The 7,609-nt window shown below is 48.3% G+C and overlaps 1 non-coding gene across 1 annotated transcript; it reads left to right on the forward strand.

Moving 5' to 3' along the window:
* The first annotated feature begins 6,636 nt into the window (after positions 1-6,636).
* Positions 6,637-6,790, forward strand: LOC130120160 (5.8S ribosomal RNA). Its single transcript, XR_008810885.1, has one exon. It is a non-coding gene; the product is annotated as a 5.8S ribosomal RNA (ribosomal RNA).
* The last annotated feature ends 819 nt before the right edge of the window (positions 6,791-7,609 follow it).

Genomic DNA, 7,609 nt, shown 5'->3' on the forward strand with positions numbered 1-7,609 from the left:
CGTCTTTTTGATGGTGGGAGGAAACCGGAGCACCCGAAGAAAACCTACGCAGACACAGGAAGAACATGCAAACTCTACACAGAAAGGACCTCGAACGGCCTGGGGTTTGAACCCAGGACCTTCTTGCTGTGAGGCAACAGTGCTAACCACTGGGCCACCATGCTGACCAGTACAATGTGATCGTGACGTTTACTTTTTAATGCCAGGTATAGAGATGGTCTTAGTACCAGGGTCATTTCTAGTGTGGTTTCGTTTCATTAAACAAGGGAGAAGGTAAACGATGCACAGATTTAAAAAAAAAAAGGGATTGGACTTCCTTCCTGGTGCAGTTGTGGAAAATGTCATGTCAGCCTCAAGGATGAAAGGAAACGCTGAAGATTTTTACATAAAACTAAAAAGTCTGCATCTTCAGTCTGCAACCTGAAATTTACTCACACCACACATGTCCCATACATGAAGATACACTTTATACCGAGAATCACACCGTCCCTTTTACCATCATAACTGAATCCGGAAACTTGGAGCTTTGACTGATGACAAAAGCCCTCTTCCTACAATAGCTAAAGCTGACATCTCTCTAGTTTGCTCGCCCCCACCATCTCTCTCTCTGTCTCGCTCCCTTATGTTCCCCTCCTATTTGAATTTCAAATGGTTTATCTTATCTCTCAAGGTCTATTATTATCTCTGGAGAACTGGAAATGACTCTTGAACTTGCCAACAAACAGTTCATCGCTTTTGATAATAAATACCACGGCATTACATCAGTCCACTGATGGGGCCCGCCTGTGATTAAAAGACATGTTGGAATCATGATGACAGTGGAGATGCTAGGATGAAAATTATGTAGAGAAAGGATTACTAATCATCATAATCATCTGTCATTCATGACTGTTTGTTTGTTTGTTTATTCTTATGATAACACATTATTTTATAGTTTATAGTGATTTTTATAGTTTCCTTATTTCCATTTAAATTACTGTCATTCTCTGTGAAGCATACTGCAGCTTCTCTCTGACAATGACAGTAATGCCTTCCTGTGTAAATAATATCTATGATGACAATAATGGTACTAATGACTATTGTGATGATGGAAATGAACACCATTGCATAACTGGTGTCCTGGTGGGTGTCAATAAGTTAAAAATAACCAACTTGCCGGTAATGGCGAGGAGCTGAGAGGACGCAACTTTTAAGCTGTGCTGCTAGCATATACTAATACGATACTAATCAGAAATTTATTCAAAGATAAGCAATGCGTACACAAGAGTACTGGGATTCAAAAGGAGACAAAAAGGACAATAACAAACTACAACACGAGGACGAACACTCAAAGGGTGAAAAAATGAGTAACGCCATGACTGCCATAGATGTCGGCAATCTTGACAAAGATGGTGAAATATTAAAACCAGGCAAGAATAGTATTGAAGATATTGTGAAAGCCATAATGTCATTGAAAAGCGGACTTAATAAGAAGTTTGATGTGCAAGCAGCATTACAGATGTAAAAAAAGCAGGTACAGGAATGTGAAGGCTGCACTGCGTATCAGAACAGTGGATTTCTGAGGCTGAATACAACGTTAACGGGCTAATATCAAAAGTCAGCACACTGGAAAATACCATTAACACTCTTACCAACAAAGTGGAAGACTTGGAATGCAGAAGCCAATGGAACAACATGAGATTGGTGGGCCTACTGGAGAAAGCAGAGGGCCGAAATGCGGTTACATTTTTGGAAAAATGGCTGCCGGAGGCTCTGGGATTGGAACCGCAAGAGGCCCTGGTAATAGAACGGGCTCATAGAATCGGCGCCCTGCCAAAAAACGCCTCGGACACGACACACCCAAGGACAGTTATTATGACGTTTTTGAACTTCAAAGACAAGGAACGAGTACTGAAGGCTGCCAGAACCAAAGGAAAAGTCCATTATGACAACAAACAAGTTCACTTGCACCCGGACCTCTCTGCCTGTGTACACAGCATGCAGCGCGGCTATGATGAGGTATGAAAGAAGCCACGAGACAAAGGGATCCATAAGCACAGAATCATCTTTCCATCGCGGCTCCTGGTGACACACGATGAGAAGTCTCATACTTTCCAAACTCCGGCTGAAGTGGACAAATTTCTCCAGTCTCTGAATGATCGAGATGGACCTGACAATAGGATGCTCCACCAGGAAAGAGTAACAGCAATATTGGTTTATATCATCTCCACTGAAAAGGACTATTTCATTTTTTTTCCACTCCCATGCCCAAAATAAATGTTCATATTGATTGCTGCTGACTGTGGCATTAAAACAGATTGGAAGAAAGGAGAAAAAATGACATTTATCTATCCAATACTGAATAGTTGGAATGACATTTGTTAACATGAGACGTCCAACCCATCATGGACTTAGTGGTCAACAGTTTTATTATTTGATTCCTTTGATATTTTCTCCATCCTTAAGTGTGGACTTTAGGTAGTATGTGAGTATACATGTTCTTAGGGTCTTTAACACAGCCCTTTGATTACTGTGTATAGGTTGCAAATGTTGCATAAGTCATTAATTAATACAACTTTACGTTTAAGTGGTTAGTTAGTATTCATATATGTAGTTAGAGCTAAAAGAAAAGGGAATAATTAAGAAACAGATGCAGTAGTTTGGTCCATAAGTGGTAGTTAAGAGTGGGAGGGGGGTGTCCACAGGACATGATATTTGAGGTGGAGTCTTTTCGTCTTTTTTTTCTGTGGGTGTTTTTTTTTCTGTTCCTCTGGGTGTGCTTTCATCAATGCATTCAATCAAAACAATTCTATGGATATAATATATAACTAATGTCTAATAGTCTTGAAGTAAAAATTACCTCATGGAACTGTAGGGGTTTGAACAAAATTACAAAGGCTAAACAAGTGATGAGCAGGATACAATTCTTACAATCAAAAGTAGTTTTCTTGCAAGAAACCCATCTGCTGAGCGGTGGTATCTCCAAAATGAGAAGAAGATGGCAGGGTCAGGTTTCTCTGCTCCCTATACCACTCATGCTAGAGGAGTTATGCTACTGATCCACAAGTCTGTCCCACTGCAAATCCAAAATATAGTTAGGGACCCTGCTGGTAGATGTATCATGGTTCAGGGTACTTTACTATTTGGAAATATGAATTTGGTCAATGTGTACGGTCCAAATGAAGATGATCCTAAATTCTATAATAATCCGTTTCTGACTATTTCAAATATTCCTGGGCAATTCATAATAGCTGGTGAATTTAATTGCATGCTGAGAGTCAGATCATCCGGCTTAACCACACCAGATCAAGTAAGACAATACATCATTTTATCAAGGCACTAAATTTGTTGGATATATGGAGACATGGAAAACCAAATGCAGTAGAATACTCCTGCTATTCCAGCACTTATAAAACTCACTCACGCATAGATTACTTTTTAGTTTCAGCATTACTTGTTTCCAAAATTGATGAATGCCATTATAGCAGTATAGTTCTATCTGACCATGCAGCTATATCCTTGGTGTATAAATGTAACACCCGTACCATGTAGCGATACAAAAATCTGCTATGTGGGTTCGAATCCCCGTGTTACCTCCGGCTTGGTCTGGGGTCCCTACAGAAACAATTGACCGTATCTGTGGGTGGGAAGCCAGATGTGGGTATATGTCCTGGTCGCTTCACTAGCACCTCCTCAGCACCCCTAGGGGTGCCTGTTCAGGGGGGAGGGGGAACTAGGGGGAATAGCGTGATCCTCCCACGTGCCATGTTCCCCTGGTGACACTCCTCACTGTCAGGTGAAAAGAAGTGGCTGGCGACTCCACGTGTATCGGAGGAGGCATGTGGTAGTCTGCAGCCCTCCCCAGATCAGCAGAGGGGGTGGAGCAGCGAACGGGACAGCTTGGAAAACAGGGTAATTGGCCAAGTACACTGGGGAGAAAAAGAGGGAGTAAAAAAGCCAAAAAAAATCTGCTATGTGTAGCAGTACTGGGGGCGGGGCCTGGGTACGGTTTCAAAATAAATGGCGCCCTTACCTGTATGCTCTTAATAGTACTCTCTTTTAAACTAAAATAACTGGCGGTGCCTCCAAATAAATGTATCATAGCGAATTCGGGGGGCAGTCCGGGAACCGCCGCAGCCAGGACGCGAACCCGGCTCTCTCGCACCGCGGGCGACAACATTAACCAGTCGACTAACGTCCGTGGTGCAAGAGATACAGGTTCGCGTCCTGGCTCTCCCGCACCACAGGCAACACCGTTAACCAGTTGACTAAAGAGTCCGACCCCTTGGGCTAAGGGGTCTATTTATCCGTGAACGTTACAGTATGATATATAATAAAGATATAGCACTTAGATTTTGGTTTTTTCTCTTGTCCTAATTTTTATCTTGTGGCGGACACTAGGGGCTATGCCTCTCACCCAGCAGGACTGTGAGCTGGGGGCGTGGTTTACGTTCCCGGTCTGGCCGGGGCAGGGTTGTTCCTGCTGCAGTTGGTTTTTGGAGTTGAGGAATGAACATCAAACTCGCCTTGGTCTCATGTGTTTTTCCTCATTCCTGCCACATTGGTGACCCCGAATTGAACATGTTTGGAGCAGAAGAGGAGTGTGAATCCACTTCGGCCACGCCGCCCCAACTCTCACAGCCGGCCGTTCTCGCAGCGGCTGTGAAACTCCCAGAGTTCTGGCAGAGCGACCCGGCTTCGTGGTTCCAGCATGTCAAGGCGCTGTTCCACCTGCGTGGAATCTCCGCGGACGACTCCAGATACTATTTGGTCGTCGCTGCGCTGGACCAGCAGTCCACACGCCGGGCCATGCAGCTGTTGCGCGCCCCTCCGCAACACGATAAATACGTCGCCCTCAAACATCTTCTGCTCCGGAGGTACAGCCTATCTGCCGCAGAGAGGGCAGATAGAATCCTTTCCCTATCCGGTTTGGGCGACGGGACGGCCGTGGATCTCATGGACAATATGCTGTCGCTGCTAGGCTCGGACGAAGGTGGATTCCTTTTCCCTCACGTTTTCCTGCGCCAGCTCCCGTCTCCTGTGCGCGCGGCTTTGGCTAACTCCCCGTGTCTGGCCGCTGGTGACAGCCGAGGTTTGGCTGAGGAGGCCGATCGGGTCCTGCTGGCTACCAGACGGTTCTCTGTGCAGAGTGTGGCATCGGAGCCTCTGCAGCCGACGTCGGAGGACGCGGACCCGGCGGTGGTGGCTGGAGTGACTGCCCGGAGACGGCGCGGGAGAGGCCTCTGTTTCTTCCACCAGCGGTTCGGCGGCAAGGCGAGGCGCTGCGTCCCTCCGTGCACGTTTGAGGCGGCGGGAAACTCCCGGGCCAGCGCTCAGTAGCAGCTGTGGGCGCTGGCGGTCGTAGTGAGCTGCTCTTCTGTTGTGTAGTCGGTTCATTCATTGTTCATGCATTGCAATACCACCACGCCACCAGAGGGCGCAGTAGCCTAATGATTGTTGCTGAGTGTAGTACGGTGCTGAGGGTGATGAAGAAGTGAGAAAAAAAAGAAAGGAGTTGAAAAACGTGCGGTGCTCGTCTCTTGCCTCGTTATTATTTTACAGCTATACTAATGTGATAAAGTCTAGTATAGGACAAATTGGCGACGAGAAATGGCGACTGCAGCTGTGCCCTTACCTGCTTTATTTCTGCCGTGTGCCGGACAACCTACAATTCCGTTCGACATGTGGGCTAGGATGTTCGAGAACTATCTGCTAGCCATTGACGCGGATGGTGATGACTGGCCAGACTCGAGGTTACGTGCACTTATTTTACATTGTCTGGGTACAGAGGGCCAGCGTGTGTTTTATACACTTGCAAATGCAGGTAGGACTTACAAAGAAGCAATGATGGCACTGCGTGCACACTTCAACCCAGCCATAAATGTTGTGGTGGAACGTCATAAGTTCAGACAGAGAATACAGAGACCGCAGGAGTCCATTATAGAGTACGTCGCCGCGCTGCGCGAGCTTGCCACAACATGTGGGTTTGACAACAATAGAGACGAAATGATACGTGACCAGATCATCGAGCATATCCATTGTGCAAAGATACGCGAGAGACTGCTAGGACAAGCAGATGCAAATTTGACACTTGAAAAAACACTCCAGATTGCATGCCAGGCGGAAGCTGCCATCGGATATGCGCGCACGCTAGGTTCAGAGTCCCAGGTTCCCGTACAAGCTGTAACGGCGAAGCCTAAACGTCCATTCAAAAATAAAGGGAAATACAACCGCTCTGCAGACCTGATCGATGGGCTGACTTAACCCGCTTTCGGAGGGCCTCCACCGCCGGCTTTGCCGGCGTTCGGGTGGCCGCTTCCTTCGTTCTTGCGGAGGTCACCCAAGGGCGGCAACAACGACATGACTCTGGGCGCCGTCGGCTGCGCGGTGGGGTCCCCCATCTCCGGGGCTACTCTGGGAACCATGAAACAAAGCGCGGTGCGGGGCACGTCGCCCTGACGTCCCCTCCGTGCGCCTCCGGGTACCCGACTCTCGCCCCTCTCCTCCGGGGAGACGGCGGGGGGTTTAATGCCTCCACGCGCTGCGGCAAGGCTGGGAGCGCGGCGGAGCGCCCGGAGTGTGTTTTTCTCTTTGAAACATGGCGCGTGTTCGGATGAGTGCTGTCCAATGTGGACACTTGAAAGTGAAGCGTATGACAACTCTTAGCGGTGGATCACTCGGCTCGTGCGTCGATGAAGAACGCAGCTAGCTGCGAGAAGTGATGTGAATTGCAGGACACATTGATCATCGACACTTCGAACGCACCTTGCGGCCCCGGGTTCCTCCCGGGGCCACGCCTGTCTGAGCGTCGCTTTGCCATCAATCGGGAAGGAGAGGGTAACCTCTCCCACCCGCGGCTGGGGTGTCGCAAGCCTCCGCGCTTTCGTCCCTCACAAGTGAAGACCGTGTCGTTTTCAGTGTAGGCCCCCCTCTATTCTCCGTTGTCCCACACGCACACCCGCCTTCGCCGGGTCCCGCATGGGTCGACAGTGGCAGCCGGTGGGCGCGACGGTCTTGGTCTGTGTTTCGCCGCTGACCGCGTTACGCGTGCGGGTCGGGGTTTCCATGAGCGCCGAGAGAGCAAAGGCAGCTGCCGTGCACCAGCCAGCCACGCACGCACGCACGCCATCCACGATTGGACTACGACCTCAGATCAGACGAGACAACCCGCTGAATTTAAGCATATTACTAAGCGGAGGTCCATGAACACTGGGATGGCATCCAGCGCTTTACCTGTGCCCCCGTCCATAGGGTTAGTGGTTGTGTCAGGAAGGGTATCCGACGTAAAATTTTGCCAGATCATTATGCGGATTGACAAGACCGCCATCGGTGTTGTGCCCTCACAGGGTACCGATGGAAACTGTCGATTCCGCTGTGGCGACCCCTGGGAAACAGGGAACAAGCCGAAAGAAGAAGAAGACAACCGCTCTGCAGAGCCTGCAAACGCCACTCCAAGACAGGACAGATGCTGTTTTAGGTGTGGGTCGTCTACTCTGCCCTGCCCTGAAAATGACTTGTCGGAAATGCAATAAAGTAGGTCATTTTGCCAAAGTTTGTAAATCTTCTGAAAGGTCAGGTGAAAAGTCTAGCGAAAAAGTACGTGAAGTTTTTGTGCAAGTGCTGGGAATTA

Source organism: Lampris incognitus, chromosome 10 (assembly GCF_029633865.1).
Source record: "Lampris incognitus isolate fLamInc1 chromosome 10, fLamInc1.hap2, whole genome shotgun sequence".
In the NCBI taxonomy this organism is placed as follows: domain Eukaryota; kingdom Metazoa; phylum Chordata; class Actinopteri; order Lampriformes; family Lampridae; genus Lampris; species Lampris incognitus.